General features: G+C 47.2%; 1 protein-coding gene across 6 annotated transcripts in view; it reads left to right on the plus strand.

Annotated features, from left to right (window-relative positions):
• NCK2 (NCK adaptor protein 2) overlaps positions 1–18,597 on the plus strand; it is a 146,673-nt gene that overhangs the window by 64,742 nt on the left and 63,334 nt on the right. For all 6 annotated transcript variants that reach the window (XM_058278282.2, XM_071208745.1, XM_058278286.2 and 3 more), the window contains one exon: positions 10,752–10,936. The gene's annotated coding sequence lies outside the window, so the exon portion shown is untranslated. The remainder of the gene's footprint in view (positions 1–10,751; positions 10,937–18,597) is intronic.

An 18,597-nucleotide genomic window follows, 5' to 3' on the forward strand; every position in this document is an offset into this window, starting at 1 on the left:
GGCCCCTCTGATGCAGCGGACCAAGTTTGCTGGCTAAAATCTGAATTTGCTGTAGGCTGTGTCCCTCCTTCTCCCCTTTCTTGGGAAGGTGACTCCTGCAAACCCTCTGTCTGCAGCCACTGCAGCCCGCAGCCACTGTAGCCTGTGGATGCTGTTTGCTCTGTAGGTGGGGTATGGGAGCTGCTGCTGCTTTTGCAGCTCTACTCCTGGGTTCTTCTCAGCCAGCTGAGACTCCTTTCCTTCACCTTCTTCTGGGTGGTATTTTGCCTTCCTCCAGACCATCTCCGCCTACCCTGTAACTGTTTTTTCTGGAAGAGAAATGATCCCTCTGCCTCTCTAATCCCCCATCATTTGGAGGGCCTCGTCATTGGGTTTTATCACTATACCATTATTATTTATGCTTAAGGCTCCATGTTAATGATCATGGTCAGGCTTCGAGGCTAAGTTGGGTGATGGAATTGGGGCCTCTGGGATTGAAATTTGGGAGAATCTGGGTCCTTAAGGCACTAACTGCCATAAGGCAGGATCTTGAGCAATTACAAGAACTCTTACAAATATAATTAAGGTAGTGAGCGTTTATTGAATGGTGTATGTGTGACAAGAGTCATTTTATTGAGAACATTCACCATATGGATACCAGGACATGAAAAAGTCAAGGACTCTCTCCCTATCCAAATAGTCACATGAGTGGAGAGATTATGATATGATAAAATAGTGATTTCTACAGAAATGGAGGGAATAAGAGGAAGCTTTTGAGTTCATTCCTGATAAGATGAGTTGTGTTTAGCTGGACAATGGAGTTGGGGAGCTGGATGTGGGAAAGACATTCTCAGTAAGGGGTGGGATATAAATAGCATATACAAAGGCATAGAATCGTGAAAGGGTTTGGCATTTGGGGAAAATGTGTGTGAACACACCTGGAGCATTTTACGAGTATTTAAAAATAGTGAAATATACTTAAAATATAGTGATATTAAAATTTCTGCTCAATTGGCAAATGATAAAATTGTTCTAAGATGTTAATTAGCCTCTTAAATGAAAACTTTTAATTTACTTAATTCCCTGTATAGTCTACATTTTATGGAATTTTATGAGGTACTTTATGGGATGCTGTATTATCCAGTGAGTGTCACTCCCACCTATAAAATGGGGGAAACAAAATTGACTCATTACTTATTAGAGGTGAAAGAGGATAATATGCACTGAGATTTTTTTCCCCCAGAGTTTCTTAGAAAGACACAAATCCTTTCTGTCGGAGGCTTCTCAGCGATTAAACGGTTCCCCTTTATTTATAAAATTCTTTCTCAACCTTTTTCTTCTGCAGTTTACTTGTTCTCTACGGTCCCAGGGACTTCTCAGATACCAGAGGTAACAGAGGATTCTCAGTCTTTTTAAAATATCCATACCATTGTCTAATTGCTGTAAAATTAGTGCTCCCCCCCTCAGGTGGCGAATCCTGTTCTGCTTTCTTACAAGGCTCTCTGGACTTTATCTGCAACAAAGATAGAGTCTGCATAACGCTTGGAATTCCTGGGACACTGAAATCGGAATCAGTCTTCATAGCCTGCACCCTGGGGAAGGCAGCAGCTTCACGCTGAGTGAACGAGACCCGGCGCCCTGGCCGCAGCAGCTCTGTCTGGGTATTTCTGTCCTGGGATTCACGTGCTCATGCAGGCTGGCTTAGCAGATTTAGTGCTGGTCTCTCTAAAATTAATATGCGGCTCTAAAATAACATCCGAGTGCTCTCCTTGCAGGACAAGGGAGATAAAGGTTCCTAGGTTTCTGATGTGGTGAATTCCGGGCTTTGGGGGCAATTGTTATATTTGACAGTAGAAGTATTCTTTACAGAAAAAGGAAGTACAGCTTTTCTTTTATAGAAAGAATTGGTTGGTACCATACAGCTAACGTCTATAGAATCTGACCTGAGTATAAAGTGGCAGTGGTGTTCTGTTTTCTCAATAGGTAGTTTTGGGAGCAGGAACTGCTGCTTTCCTAGGCTGGTGACGCAAGGCCACCAGTGGGCCCACGCCCGCGCCAGGGGTGCAGCCTCTGTACAGTCTTAATCTGCCCCAGGAGATGGTTACTTTTTTTTTCTTTTTTAAACCATTTCCTTAAAAACAGAACAAAATAGCATTCTGTGGTTAGCTTAGGCTATGTTGTAACTTTTAGCCTTACATTTCATCTCCCTTTTGGAAAAGTAGAGTAGTGTTCTAGAAGGCAGAATGGAGGAAGGGCCCAAGAAGTGGAAGCAAAAGCACTTGAGATGTTGGTGCCTCCCATCCTCCTACCTCAGGGGTGACCCTCACTTGAAAATGGGAGCAGAGTTTTATAAATGGGTAAATAAGAGGATTGGAATCTCTGAGCACCTTTAATTTCTTTTTTTCATTTACTAAACCACTGGTTAATTGGGCGCTTCCCGGAGCCCAGCACTGTGGCCAACCCTGGGTCCCTGTCTCCATCGAAGTAGGCTCCAGCACAAATTTACTGGAAATATCAGGGATGGAGGAACAGGTAAAACAGCAGTGAGACCAAATCCACAGTGTACAGAATGCCAGAAATTCTGCAGGACAAGTGACCTGCAGGACAAGTTTCTTCAACAGACTAACAACTGGAGGGAAAATAAAATACATTAAAAGTGACTTACAAGGCAATAAATTGTAATTTGTGAACAATTTTTGGCTCCTGCTTCAAATAACCCAACTAATAAAAAGACATTTGTGAAACAGTTGGGAAAATTGGAATACTAGATACCTGTATTAAATACATACCAAGGAATTAATAATTATTTAGGTATGAAAATGGAGCTCTACTTTTCTCTTGGTGATATGCACTGAAGTGTTTATGGGTAAAATAATTTTTGTATGGGATGTGCTCATTAAAGTCATCTAGTGAGACCTGGGTGGGAAGGAGTTGGCTACATGCCCATAATTGTTGACGGTGGAGGAAAAAGTCCAGGGGAGCTGCACTGTATATCCTTTCTATTTTTGCATCTATTTAACATGCAAAGAAACCACACATGATTTCGTGCAATACTATGAATGCTACAATGGGGCAGGTGTGGGGGGAGGACACACTAAGCATTTGTATAGGAAAATTGAGTGTGTTCCCAGTAGTGGCATATTTAAACTAGGTTTTTAGGAATGGATAGGTGTTGGAAAGTTGGAGAATGTTTTTTTTCTTGTACCCACAGGAAGGAAGCTGGGGAGATGTACTCTAGATTTGCTTGGTTTTGTCACTGATCCCTCCATTTATTCATTAAGGAAATGTTTTTTAATTTCTTGTTGCATGTGTATACAGTGGTGATAAATCCTGGGTTCACAGTCTTGTAAAAAGAGAGATATTGTGTGTCATGGTGTAGTTAAGATGCTAAGGGGACCAACTCAGAAGAAAAAGGGTATAAGTGAAGCTGGAGCCATCCAAAGCTTCCAGAAGCTTTTTAAGACCCTTTGAAGAGCTTAGGATCTCACCCCACCCACAGAGCTCTGCGGGAAGTAGAGGGAGTGCTGGAACGGGGGGAGACCTGTGGAGGGAGATCTCAGAGACGGGAGGAGAGGGCCTGCGAGAAGAGGTGGTGGTGGGCAGCGCGGGCCTGCAGCAGGGCGCCGGTGTGTTGGCTGCCCGAGCAGCGTGTCCGCAGACGGCAGCGTCAGGAGAGGGGTGTAGGCCAGGCATGGGCGTGAGTGGGCCTTGAGGCCCCTCTGTGCGGGGTTGGGAGGCGAGGTGGGCCTCGAGGCCCCTCTGTGGGGGTCCGGGAGGCGAGGTGGGCCTCGAGGCCCCTCTGTGGGGGTCCGGGAGGTGAGGTGGGCCTTGAGGCCCCTCTGTGCAGGGTCAGGAGGCGAGGTGGGCCTCGAGGCCCCTCTGTGCGGTTCCGGGAGGCGAGGTGGGCCTCGAGGCCCCTCTGTGGGGGTCCGGGAGGTGAGGTGGGCCTCGAAGCCCCTCTGTGCAGGGTCAGGAGGAGAGGTGGGCCTTGAGGCCCCTCTGTGGGGTCTGGGAGGCAAGGTGGGCCTCGAAGCCCCTCTGTGCAGGGTCAGGAGGCGAGGTGGGCCTCGAGGGCCCCTCTGTGGGGGCCCGGGAGGCGAGGTGGGCCTCGAGGCCCCTCTGTGCGGGGTCGGGAGGCGAGGTGGGCCTCGAGGCCCCTCTGGGGGGGTCGGGAGGTGAGGTGGGCCTCGAGGCCCCTCTGGGGGGGTCCGGGAGGCGGGGTGGGCCTCGAGGCCCCTCTGTGGGGGTCCGGGAGGTGAGGTGGGCCTCGAGGCCCTTCTGTGCGGGGTCGGGAGGCGAGGTGGGCCTCAAGGCCCCTCTGGGGGGGTCAGGAGGCGGGGTGGGCCTCGAGGCCCCTCTGTGCGGGGTCAGAAGGCGAGGTGGGCCTTGAGGGCCCCTCTGTGGGGGTCCGGGAGGCGAGGTGGGCCTTGAGGCCCCTCTGTGCGGGGTCGGGAGGCGAGGTGGGCCTCGAGGCCCCTCTGTGCGGGGTCAGAAGGCGAGGTGGGCCTCGAGGCCCCTCTGGGGTCCGGTGCTGTTGGCTGGTGGAATCCAACGTGCTGATCGCAGAGGGAATGGAGACAGCGTGGCGGGAGGGGCTGTGCCCACGGCCCGGGAGAGGGCACCCTCTCCGTGCCCACAGCCGGCTTCAGGCTGGGGCGCCCGGCGCAGGGACCCGAAGTGGGAGAGCAGACCGGGCTTCATCGAAAAGCTCTTCTTAACCACAAACCTAAAGCCTCGTTGTAAACAAACAAGACAGAAATGAATGAAAATTGAAAGTGAAATAACCCCTCCCACCCCCTGGACTCGCCCCCCAGATGTCTTCGTTGTAACCACCGTTCACAACAGCTTGTGCCTAGCCCTCCAGACCATTCTTCAAGATGTTGCTTCAGAAGAAATCTCTTGAGTGTGTGAGTGTGAAAGAGGGAGAAAGGGAGGGAGAGAGGGAAGCCGGGGCGGGAGAGGAGAGGAGGAGGCAGGGGATTGCTTTCCAGCAACCCCACCCAGGGTCAGCCCGACTTGCCCCCTGCCCCAGCCCACCCCCACCCCTGCTCACCTTGTCCTTGTGGCTTTCCTCTTCCTTTTCAGTCATTCATCCCCGAAAGGGGAGGACAAGAGTTTAGGCAAAACAATGAAACTAATGCTTTATACAAATTTATATTTGCAAGAAATCATTTGGGTCACGTAGCTTGCCTAAATGATCTCCAACAAGAATTCAGTGTTTTTCTTTTGTTTCCCTCCATCCCCGCCCCCCCCCCAGAAGGGTTTATACAGCCTTATTCTACAGTGCGTTTTAATATTTAAGGTGTATTTTTGCCAGCATGCTGCTTGTAAGTTTGAGGGCAGCCTCTTGGCTCCTGTGGATGCTTAGTAAACAGTGTCTTGTGAACCTCCTGAAAGTGTTACATGTGATTGGATTGTCCAGCTATGGCCTTGAGAGGTACGGAGCTGGGCCTTTTTCTCTGATTCTGAAAACTGTTTGGACTCGTGGAGAGATCTTAAACACTTGACAAACCTTCTGTGAATGGAGTGCCATTGTATTTCAGAGGCTGGCATTTGGTTATGGGAAATAGTATTAGTGATGACATTCCTGTGGTATTTTTTAATGCAGCAGACTGTAAAATTAAGATTCATTTTATGACTTTCCTGTCGTGTTATTTTAGATAAAATTTAATAAACTTTCGTCACCACATTATCGACTTTTAATAATTCTAAAGTTCATTCCCATGCACCTCAGAGGTACAGATTTAAGGGTTGAAAGGACCCTAATTGAGCCCTCGGGGTTCTGGGTGAGGAAACTGAGTCACAGAGTCACACAGGACACTGGTGGACCAGAGAACCAGGTTCTCCTGAACTGTCGCATCTCTTTGCTTATTTTAGTCCATATTGTCCTTCTCGTTATATATGATTGAGCCACTGCTTGCAGTTTGCTCTTTTCTCTCTCCTGGAAAACTTGAAGGCAGAAACCTTCTCCCCAAAACCTGCCTTGGCCTCCATCTCTCTGAGGCTGTTTGGACTTCTAATCAACTTCTAATCAACCTGACAACCAGTGTAACAGTTTGGAATTGATGTAATTCCAGCCCAGTGGAGAAAAAAAATCCTGTTTTCAGTGGAACTGGGTGAAACTTTGACAGTAGCTTATGGACTTCTGTACCCTCTGCCTCCTGACTGGACCCACTAAACATGGGCTCCGAGGAAGTGTTTAAGAAAATCTCCTGGGAGACGTTTCTAAGGAGCTCAGTTTCAGAACATACAGGGGCCAGGGTTTGAACTTCAGACTGTTCTAACTTGGGTAGCTTTGTTCAGGGTCTGGAACAAGCATTTTCCACTGGAATGAAGCATCGCACCGAGTAGTGCAGTAGGAGTTAAATATAGCTGGATGGTGCCAGAACTCGCAAAGAGCAGCCCGGCTCCTGCTGTTCCAGGCAGACACTGACCACTCCACATTCCCTCTGAGCTGGAAGATTCCCTCCTTGGCCCCTGCTGTGTGCTCCTGGTCTGAAGAGAGGCTTTTGTGGCTGAGAGAAGGAAGAAGGAACGGCAAGATGAGGAATTTGAGAGTTCAGAGGCCTTCACTGTAAGCCTTAAAAAAAACACAACCCCAAAACATGGCAACCACAACAAAAAGAAATGACAGTTGTCTGTAGCTTCTGCCTACAAACTCGGGGCCTGGGGCAGTTCTTTTGGTGGGTTTTGGTGGGTTTTATATCCATGGAAGATTCAGTTATGGTGACAACATAGAGGACCTGTGAATCTCCAGGTTGTGAACGTCACTAAAGCCAGTTGGAAAATGTTAGTCAACAGTTCTTTTTTGATTTTTTTTTCTGCATTAACATCTAAGAGAAACAGTATCTCTGCAGTCTTGGAAGATTCAGGTTGTTTGTGCATTCCTGGGCTTTCTCCTCTGAAGCAGAATGACACTGACCCTACCTGATTGGAATGGTTGGAGTCGGCCTTCCCCAGGAGCCAGGCACTCCAGACAGACGACGGCAGCCGAAGATATTTGTCTTGAGTCCCAAGGTTCTCGCCCTCTTGCAAGGAAAAAGAGCGCAGCTGGTAAACTCAGAGGACCCTGAGCTTAAGGTCTGCCTTGCCACCGCTAGCCTGTGTGACATCAGGCAGCCTTCGCGGCCTTTGGAGATTTGGTTTCTGAGCTGAAAAATAGGATTTGGGGTTCTGCCAGCAGCTGAGGATGTGTGTTGCAATTAGGCATTCTTGGAACTAGGGAAATGACCACAGGATAGGTTTGGGGACCCGCTGTGAGACAGACCTGAGCTCAAACTCCATCCATCACCTGACTTCCATAAGCCCCCTCTGAGTGGTGGACCACAGGGAGGTTTTGGGTCTCCTGGAATTAGTGTCACTTCAGAGACCATGGCCAGTAATTCCCGAAATGCTCGATCACTTCCTTTTCCTCAGTGCACAGTCACTCTAGTAAAAAGGCCTTAGGGGAAGGCTGGGAGAGTTTTGAACTGTGTAAAATTTTGGTGGTGTAGTGGGTCCTTCCTCAGAGGGATCCTGGGTCTCTCAGTTGGCTTAGGTCTGGGAATTGAGGGGCTGTGACTATTTCAGTGATTCAAGTTTCACTTCTGTTCACCTGACCCTAGAGCCCTTCTGCTTATACAGATCAAGCGAGGTGTAGCAGGCTGCCCGTCTGTCCTCTCGTAGGTACCCCATGATCACTGCCATCGTTCTCTGCTCTTCTGGTAACGGCTTTGCTGCCATCCCTTGTGGTGGCCACGCCCACCATGCCAGTGGTGATTACGTGCTGCCACTGGAGGCTGAAATGAAAGTGAAGCAGCAGTGCAGTTTCTAACCTGGGCCCAGTACATGTTAATTCTTCTCCCCACCTGTTGGCTGAGTTTCTGTTAATCGGGGCGAAGGAGAGGTGTTACTACCTGAGCTTTCTGAAAAATGAGCCACGTGGTGATTTCCGTCATCTGGATGTAGAAGGTAGAATAAGTGTGTCCAGCAATTTTGTACCCAAAGACAGTCTTGGGCTGCAGGTGGAAGGGAGCACATAACCCTTTGGACCCTTAATGACTTGAGTCATTTTGTCATGAAAGGCAGCACCAGACGTGTTGAGGATTTAAGGGAATGGCCTGTACCATCAGGCCCTGGGCATTACAGCTGGGCTCGGCCAGCGGCGTGGACTCTGCGCCCAGGACAGGCAGCGGAGCGCAAGCCCCCACGGGCTCTCAATGGCTGAGGCCAGCATTGCCATCTGAGCACCTCTGAAAACAAACTGTAGTGGAGAAAAACAAATTCTCAAAACAGAGAATTGAGATAATCCCTTGGATTTTGCAGTGGTAAAATTTTGTATGACTGAGGGTCCAAATGAAAGCAGAGGAAGAGTTACATTTGGTGTTAGAGTTCGGTCCTTTCCACCTCCCCTCCCCACCTCCTTTTTTATCTCTAAGGGGAGGTGCACCTGCGGTGTGCTGGTAGAGAAGGCTTTTTAAAGAAAGACATATTCTTTTTCTTATAGTCACTTCTGCTCGAACCAGGCTGTGGAGAAAATCGTGGAAGGAATTCTTGGGTGAGGGCTGCTTATCAGCCAGGTGACCTTGTACCTGATGGTGTTAATCTTGCAGCTTGATGCAGATGTTCTGTGCTAGTGTAGGCTTTCCTGATGTGGGTTTCCATCACAGGTTGTCTTTATGACTGAATTGGAGATGCTCATCCTCAGGTGCTTTAAACAAGCTAATAAAACCCTCTAGTTTCTCTTCAAATCGTATAAATCTTTCGCCTTTTACTAAATAAGCTAATAGCCTCATGTTGAACACAGGCAGGGGTCATATTTCACTCATACCCGTAAAGAAAGCGGTTTCGGTCACTATCTTTGTTTTATATAAGGTATGAGCTTAGTGTGTTGAGAGTTTGCCAGTGAGATGTTTTTTCATTGCAGCCTTCATTTTCACATTGCATCCCAGATGGCCACCAGCAGCTTTAAATTGATTGAGAATGGCCATCACTTTCACTGCAGCTAGTCCATTAATTCAAATCATGCTCTGTTCCATCTGGTTATTCCTGTACTGATTGAGCTTGGAGGCAGCGTGCTACATGTCACCTACTACACTGAGTATCAAAGGACTTGGGTGCCAAATCCAATTCATTACTCTTTTGCTTTGGGCTAGTAGATAAGGTGTTCAGGCCCCTGGAATTGGGTTTGCTATTAGTGTCATGAGCGGTTTTTCTGTACTCTTGCTTGGAGGAGACCCTGGTGGCATGTAAAAAATACTAGATTTATAGCTTTTTAAGCTTAACCTTTTATTCTCATGAGAACATTAACTCAGCTGTAAATTTGAATATTAATATCTATCTTTTCGGGTTCCTGGGAGTATTAAATATACTACTTAAGAGGGAACAAGTACATAGTGAAGGAGACCCATGTTTAGACAACCCAAATAGCCAGACAAATATCACCTGGCATTGGCCTAGGGAAATCTGACTCCAGGCAAATTTACTTTTAAATTATAATTTTTAAACCTACAAGTGATGCCTAAAATATCTGAAAATAGCAACATGGAGGTGACATTTGGTGACCTGGCTGACTGCCCAGGATGTGGATCTGTGTTTAGTTGACTTTCTGCAGTAAGTGGCATATACACGATCGCCAATGTCAGAAGTGAGAAATAAGACTCCTTGGTCAAGACCTTAGCAAATACCCCTTCTTCAAGAGAAACTGTCATTTTATTGTTTGGCAGAGAGAAGAAGAATGTAATCTTCCTGGCGTACATTTAAATCTGGACCAAATCTAGTATTCTCATTGCGTTTGGTCATTATTTTTTTCTTGGGTTAAATCATATATTTTTTAAAAAATCATTCAGCCTGAAAATAGTGCTAGAGAATACATAAAGAGGAATTAATTTTTTAATCAAAATTTATGAACTTGCCTTGTAACATTTTTATGATCATCTACTTGAATTATCTTTCTCCATTTGCCAAAAATAGAAAATGAGTTTTCTTTCTGTGTGATATTTAACATTTTGGGTCACATGATGCTAGTGATGAATTAGTAGATCTTCTCTAAGTGAACTGTTGAGAGAGGTCCCCTCTGGGTTTGAAATGTAATTCAGAATGTCAGTGAACTTACTCTGAGCCCAGCAAGTGCTTGGGATCCCTTCTAAACTGTTATTCAAGGACTGGAAATGTTTACCCAAATGTGGCGAATATAATGCAGCAGCAGGTCCCTTGCCAGGTTTCTCTCGTAACTTCCCCGTGGTTTTGAAATCTCAGATCGCCTGCTTTTGGGCTATCTTCAGCACAACGCTGTGTCCACATGGAACCTTCTCTGTTAGATGGCAGGTTCATTAGCAGCAGTCTCGTGTCTTTAGAGACTTGCCATGAGGGGAAGGGGCTCCTGAATAACATCCTTGCTCTTTGTAACCTCCTTCCCTGGCTAGGCCCCCAAATTGGCTCTTTCCCCGTGGCCAGCACCTTTTTGTCTTTGGCAGGCTTTGAAGGATGTGGGTGGGAGGGGAGGAGCGGAAGGGACTGGGGAACTTCTGTCCCTCACTACCAGGTATCCCCTCCCTCCACTGCTGTTCACACAAAGTGTGATTGATTCTTGCTGCCCTCTGCTTCAGAGCCAACATGAGGATTGGAAGGTGTAGAAGGATGAGAGTTTTTGTTTTGGTAGAAGGGTATATACACAAAGGGGTAAATTAAAAATGTTGTCTGGCAAATAAATAACCAGTTGTTTTTTAGAGCGTTACTTAAACTCCAATAAGCATATTGGTTGCTGATATGTGGTTCTTTCTATTTCCTTTTAGATTTCACAGATTCCTTTTATACAAGTTATTTTTGAGATCATAATCTCTGCCACAATTTGAGTTGGATTTGAGGACTTGGAGAATTCCTGCAGCTTTGTAACTTCAAAGGTGAAATCAGCTGAAAAATTGATCTTTTTGAAGAGTTCTGCATTTTGCCAGTCATCTCTTGTAACTGTGTGCCAAAGGTAAGTCTGTGGTTTCCTGTTTAAAACTAGCCAAAGAAGTGGCTGCTTTTGCCTCAGATGCTTGATTTACACACTTGGTTTTAAACTAGTAAAATGGTAATAACCACCCCTAATTTGTTGGACTGCATTAAATTTAATCTTTCGAAGGACTTGGTTCAAAAATGATATTATGACTGTTCCTGCTTTATCAGGTAATAGGTTTGAGTATGTGGATGGGAAGCAGAATGGTGGACTGTCCTCCAACCCACAAAATGCTGTTGGCCCTTCAGTTTATTCAGCTCTTGAAACCCTTGTACACTGTCGATGGAAATGTTGAACGTTGCCGCTGCTGTGGAAAACCGTTTGGCAGTTCACTTCTAGGTATACACCCAAAGAATTGAAAGCAGGGACTCACACACCTCCATGTACAGCGTTCAGAGCAGATTATTCACAGCAGCCAGAAGGTGGAAGCAACCCAAGTGTCCATCAACAGGTGACTGGGTTAACAAAACGTGATGTGTACATACAGTGGAATATGACTTGGCAGGAGAAAGGTGTGAAGTTCCAATACCTGCCACAGTGTGGATGAGCCTTGAAAATGATATGCTAAGTGAAATAAGCCAGACACAAAAGGACAAATACTGGATGATTCCACTTACATGAAATCTGGAGTGAGCAAGTGCGTAGAGACAGAAGATTAGTGCTCACCAGCAGCTGGGCACTGGGGGATAGACGGGGGAGTTATTGCTTAATGGGTATGAAGTGTCTTTCTGAGCTAGTGAAGAATTTTGGAAATTGATAATTATGGTTGCACAACAGTGTGACTGTAACTAATGCCACTGAATTATATCCTTAAAAATGGTTAAAATGACAAGTATTATGTTCCATAAATTGCAAAAAGAAATAGCTATGCCCTCATGCCGCCAAGTGCCTGGTAAGTGCAGCCGTGGAGCTGCTTGCTGGAGGGCTGCTGGTCCACGGGGCAGGGATGCACTGCTTCAGGGAGGAGCCTGGGGGAGCCAGGGGCTGCTAGACTCAGAAGAGGGGCCATGTGTGCAGAGTCCAGTGGAGTGTGCTTGGCCCAGGTGGGCTGGGTGGGTCGGCTGGGAATGTGTCCTGGAGAGGCCAGGGCATGCGAAAATGTGGGTGGCGGGCCAGGCACATGCTGTTTGGTCAGTGTCTTTTAAGTGCTAGCCCGTTCAGCCTTATTTGGCATTTGGCCAGTCTTGGTTGGCCTGGTAAAACGGTAGGTAGGCATGTCAGTGTCCCCTGCCTCTGCCAGTTATTGGGCTTTCAGGGTTCACTTTGTGCCAGCCAGGTCTCCACCCAGGGCTGGGCTGAGGAGCAGTTTGAGGAGGGTGGGGTTGAGTTGCATGTGAGAGGGGCCCGACTGGAGCGTCTGAGCCCCTGTGTCCCGGGACATCCATTTCCCTGCCCGGTTATTCTCTTCTCCTTCTCCTTTGAAGTTAAGGAGCAAAGTCTTCAGAGTGCTCCTGGCCCTGGCCCAGCCTACTTTGGGGAGTGGGGACGTGGGAAAAGCTGGGTGGCATGCCCCTTTCTTCCACAGCCCCAGCCACCAGCACTACTCGTGCTGTTTTTACAAATGCATGATCTGCACTTAATTCTTCCCTTAGATAAGTGAGAATTGACTGTTGATGGGGGCTGGCTTGTACTTACTAGGGATACGGGATGTGAAGGGCTTTGTGTGCTTTGCTAAACATGTTTTATCTTGTATTTATTTTTGTTTTATCTTTTAAAAAGCTACAGAACCCTTTTCCGAGGAGTGTTATAATGGGTGGAAAGATATTGATGTGACCTGGGCTTAAGTGACAAAACTCATGGGCTAAATAAATGAGATTTTGATTTTACACATTGTCGGTTGCAAATATATATATATCTAGAGTGTAAATAATAGCAGTTATTCTGAAAACTTCATTTTCCCTTCTATGGAATCAGCAGTGGCTTTGTTTAATTGGGCAGTGAGCAGGGAATCTGTCACTGTTACATTCATTAAAATGCTGTCCAATAATATTTCTTTTAGTGAAGATAATTTTTACTACTTCATCTTAGCCTCAATTTATATATAACAGTTTTTCCAGAGTTTATATTCTTTGAAAAATTGCCTTTATCTCACTTTCCCCATATGCCTCCTTTTCGACATTTTGGAGATTGCTGGTAACTCACTTTGCCCCCACAGGGATTACTGAGAAGGACTTTTTATGTACAAGGGTCATTTCTCACTTCATGCTTTCGGATTAGAGTTGCTCCTGCAAGCTCTCTGATCCCTGGAAGTGACTGGTGAGAATGGAAGAGGTCACCATCCTTTACTGCCACTAACCATCCTATGGGACCTTCGGGAGTTCTGGGCTTAGTCTTTTGCAGCTTGCCCCCCCCCCCCTTTCTTGCAGGGTATTGAATCTTAAGGGGGGTGGCCTCAGAGTTTGATGTTCTGGTTTGCATACTAATAGCTAGAGCTGGGATAATCAGTTAAGTAGTGGCTCAGTAAGTATTGGCAGTTGCTAAGACTGCGGCTGCAGTCAGTGGAGTCAGCTGAGCAGGTGAACGGCGCCTGGCGCGGAGACTGCCACCACTGCATAGTTCTCTCACTGCACTGCCCCGGACATCATCCCCTCCTTGTAGGTGGAGTCACAGAGCCCCGGGAGAGGGGACGAGAAGTGGCCGGGGTCTCCGCAGACCTGGTCGCTGTCGATAAGCCCCTTTTTCTGGCTTGCCACTGTACTAGCTTCACAATACCCTGCTGATTGAGTGCTTCCTTGAACGAGGGACCCCTCTAGGCTCTGAGAGATGAACTAACGGGGTCAAATCCCAATGCTGGTTAGTGGCAAAGCAAATAACCGAGCCCAAGTGCTCCTGACTGCAGAGCCTTTGCTTGTCTTTGCTGGACCATGAACTATTTAAAGGGGCTGCTGCTGTTGGTAGAGCCCTCTCCAACAACCACGTGTGGCTTAGAAGAGAGCCCATGTTAGAAACTTGAGGAAAGGAGGGCCAAGGAAGGTTTTGGGAGGGGTTCGGTGGAGAGGAATCAGGAGCTCGAACGCCCGGGAGGGCCTCAGCCCTGCTGGAGTGCCCACGATGGGGTAGTGGGGCAGGGCCCATGCAGCGTGGGGCCAGACGCCCTCATTCCCAGGGTGCTGGGCCCCTGGTGGACAGTAATCCCCAGCTTGGGAACAGAGCTGGGGCGAGTGGGGAGAGAACGTACTTGTCAGACAGAAGGGAGGCTCGTATTCAGTAGTCGCCTACTGGGTGCCAGGGCGCCCACCGCAGCTCACTGCCAAGCGAAGCCGCACGGAAACTGTGATGTAACATTCCTGCATGGCGTCAGTGAAATGAGCAGTTTCTGCTCGTTGAAGTGATTATCCTAGTTTAGTGAAGCGTTTTTTAATTATCTTAGCTAAAATATCCTAGCTGTGCAGTTTCCTAGAAAGATGCAGAAACAAATTAAGACAGATAAAAGCACATCTCTGCCCCGCTGCTGCCTTCCCCCCCATGATAGATGGTAGAAGCTGAAAACATGAAATATCCATCATTTCTCAACTGCTTTCTGAATTGTACATTAGACTATACGAAGGACTTTTTTGTATAAATTTTCATAAATTACATTTAAAACCAGGTGATGCAGCTCCTCCTCCCCATTTTCTAGAAGAAAATTAACCAGGAGAGGCTCCTTTGCTTCCTAAAGTTAGGATTCGGATCCACTGCCCTGGAGGCCCCCTTTCTTGTCACAGGGCGGCTCTTTGTTTTACTTCTAGGCTCCCTGGACCAGGTGTGCAGTGACGGCAGGTGGATGTGGGGAGACGGTGCAAGACAGGCCATGCCATGCTTTGAGTGAGAGCATTGCTTCCGTTGAAGTTGCAAAATGAGGAGAGGTGGAATGTGTTTTCTTTTGACCTCCCTCCTCCAGAAAACACAAAGTCCATTCCTGCACAGTGTGTGTGCCTATGGGGTAGTGGATGTAGGCTGTTGGCAGACTGGACCTGGTGCAGGTAATTGAGCATAAATTGTTCTACCAGTGTGAACGTCGCTTTATGGGCCTGCCACCAGAGCCTGCTGCTCTGAAAGGTATTTATGTCAATAGCAGCTGCTCTTGGAACCCGTAAGTGAGGTTGGTGGCGGTTTAAGGACCCACCTGTCCCCATGTAAGTGGTGCTGCCCTGCAGAGAGCAAAAGCCTTTGAAGTTTTAGATTTCTGCAGGCCAGAATCCATTTTTCCTGTTGACTTTTATTATGGCATTGTAAATGTTTTCTTTGGAAACAGTGCTGACTTCAAGATGTTAAAATTTTTATAAAAACCTTATGAATAAATGATAACATATCAAAGTTTAAGGGAAACCATTTTTGATACTATGTCAACAAGCAAATAATAATATGGGAGCTTTGAACTGGCAAGTTTTGTTGAGGGATCTGTAACTGTATTCACATGCAGTCTGTGTTGGGCTGGCGGCGGAGAAATGCAATGTGCCTTTTCAGCCTTGCAAAAAGATCGTACTTGACCAACGTTAATGTCGGCATTTGGAAGTAATTTGATCAAATTAGAACTTCCCTGCTGTTTTGGATTAAGGATCGTCCTAATTTTCAAATCTGCTTGTGGTTCCCTGACTAAAATAGACTTGCTCATCAGTCTTCCTATTTGGAGACCTACACAGGCCAGAAAGTATTTGTGAGCCATGACCAGAAATATCCTGGAACCTGAGCCAGCTCTACGGGCCAGAGGGACAGCAGCAGGTGGGACTTGGAGCCCCGCGCCCACTCGGGGCGTGGGAGGTGCCACTCCTTGGCCCTCTTGAGTTACCAGGGAGCTCTGGAGGATGGCGGTTTTAGTAGCTTTTCTAAAGTAGCTTGTCTCGTCTTCTACCAACTTGCATTTTGAGCTGTGTTTGTAATTGCTCTGTATTTCATATTGCTCTTTTCCTCTCTCTCTCTCTCTCTCATACGGGATGTTGGCGCTCAACCACTGAGCCACTTAGGCTTCTCTGAGTTGGTTTCTTCATTTGTTTTGCTTATTGTTTGTTTTCATTTTTTCCGGAGGCGCCGGAAACTGAAACTGGGACCTCCCATGTGGGAGGCAGGAGCTTGAGCCACATCCTCTCCCTCAGATTAGTTTTGATTAGAGAGTTTGGGGACAGGCAGCTCATGGTATTACCCAGAATTGTAGCTTTGAGATGTTTACCAAGACTAAGAGGGACTTGTCCTTTCAAGATAGGAAACTAGAGAAAACCATTCATTCCAGGAACGGGAGAAAGAGCCTCCCTTCCTGTCGGTAGCCTGGGTCTCGGTGGAGAGGCTCTTTTGTGGGAGAAGCTGAATTCAAGTTGTCTTTAAATTACTGGATCTTATAACCTGAGCACTCATTCCTAAGACAGGCTTATAAAGTGGTCACATTCTCCCGGTGCTTAGATCCCAAGATCTACTCACCTTTTGCTTGCAACAGGGTTCTTCTGGAGAACGCCTCCCGTCCCACGTGCCCTGGAGTCCGCGCTCTGGCTGGCTTCTCGCTGCCTGTGCTCGCCTCTGGGCCCAGTTTCTGTGACAGTGACATGAACGGCGGGTGGGCTGAGTGCTGAGTTTATGATTGGGGGATTCCAAGGACCGTACTGCGCTCACAGTTTTGTGCCCATGAAAGCCTCACTGCCATGCTTAAATTAACAGTATTTCAATGGGAAAAGATGTGTGGCATACCAGTGGCACCTGCCCCCCTCCCTCAACCCCCCATTGTCATAAAATCAGGAGCTTTTCTACCACCTGGGAACCAACTCCAGGAAAGGGGACCAGGGATTCCCCAGCTCCAAACTGCTGGGACTTGGTGTAGAGGGAGATTAGTTGAGATTTAATTAGTTGCTTAGGGGCAGAGTAGAAATAGAGAGATCATGGCTTCTTTTTGGCACTTTCTCTCTCAATCCTTTTCTCAAGTAAGCACCAGAGGCCTTTGGAAACTACAAATGAGTGCCTGCCAAGCTGTCCCTGGGTGTCCCCTGGGGCATTGAGACCCTACCCCAGACCAGCCTAGGGCGGGTTGGAGCATCTGCATTTTTAAAACCTTGCTGGGGATACAACGTGCTGGCACAGGTGAGAACTACTAGTCTAAATGTTTTCATCATAACTGTTCCCAAACCTGGTTCCTTGTCAGAATTGGGGCTGTAGCTCCAGTGATTCGATTTTGAGAGTCTTGGGCCTTCATGCTTTGTTTGTGGAAGGTTCCCAAACTGCTCAGCCGGTTTGGAAACTGCAAACCTGAACCCTGGATTTTACATTTTCTGCTAGCTGGAGAGATGATGAGGTAGTCCGGGGGCAAAAAGCACAGCTGAGGTAGAGGAAGGGCGAGGGAAGGGGGAAGGGCAGCAGGTAGCACAGGTGTTCTTGTCTGCCAGACCTGCCTTTAGTCACATTTGTGCCCAGGGTCCTACCCCGCTGTGTTCTGGGCCAATTTGAAACTTGCTTTTTCCTCACTGATCGTCCTTAAAGAGATCTTCTAAGCGGGGGTCCTACATTTGAGAGTTTTCATATATTCACACTTTTGATAATTCATTAGACTTTAAAAATTCCACTTCATGACTAATTACAGTGTTTATTGACAGACCTTTGATCTGTACAGTGAGTCTCCCTCAGGGCAAACTGGTCCTCCAGACATGTAATAAAACCTAACTGAGAAGCAGGAAGCAGCACCGGACACTGGTGCTACAGAACAGACATGAAATAGAAGCTCTGATATTTTCTTCCCACACCTTGCATTCTCTGTTTTGGAAACTGCTGGTTTGGGGGATGGTGGATTCCTGGAAAATGTGGTTCTGAGACAGTGGACAAATTGCATTGCATAGTCCATATTATCTTGACTGAGAAGGAGATAACAGCTTTTCTTCTTGTAGGGATATTTTATGGACCCCTTATTTTGCGGGTTGCTTGCAAAGACAGAAGGGATATGAAATATTTATAAGTTTAAGAAAGGTAGTATATACCAAGGCAGTCCTCTACTCTCTGAGTTATGTTATATGTCTAAAACATTTAAAAATGTATTCCATTTATAACCAGAATCCCCTGGTTACCAGATTTCAAAGTCCCCTTACGTTGCTGGGAACTCCTGCCTGTGCAATCCCAAATGTTTTTTTTTGTTTTTTTTTTTAAGATTTATTTATTTATTTAATCCCCCCTCTCCCCTGGTTGTCTGTTCTCTGTGTCTTGTTTCTTTGTCCGCTTCTGTTGTCTCAGCGGCACGGGAAGTGTGGGCGGCGCCATTCCTGGGCAGGCTGCACTTTCTTTCGCGCTGGGCAGCTCTCCTTACGGGTGTACTCCTTGCGCGTGGGGCTCCCCTACGCAGGGGACAGCCCTGCGTGGCACGGCATTCCTTGCGTGCATCAGCACTGTGCATGGGCCAGCTCCACACGGGTCAAGGAGGCCGGGGGGTTTGAACCACGGACCTCCCATGTGGTAGACGGATGCCCTAACCACTGGGCCAAGTCCGTTTCCCCAAATTATCTTTTGATAGACCAAAATGATTGAATTTTTTAAAAAATTCAGATGTTTTGTTCTATAAAGCACATATGCACATATCTCAAACAGAAAATCTGGGAGTGAATGCCATAACAGATCAGCTACTGACCACCATGCAACAAGGTGAGTGCAGTGGATCCCCTGGGCCTCATAACCCCACAGTGCTTAAGGAGGGTTGA

This window comes from Dasypus novemcinctus, chromosome 17 (assembly GCF_030445035.2).
Source record: "Dasypus novemcinctus isolate mDasNov1 chromosome 17, mDasNov1.1.hap2, whole genome shotgun sequence".
In the NCBI taxonomy this organism is placed as follows: domain Eukaryota; kingdom Metazoa; phylum Chordata; class Mammalia; order Cingulata; family Dasypodidae; genus Dasypus; species Dasypus novemcinctus.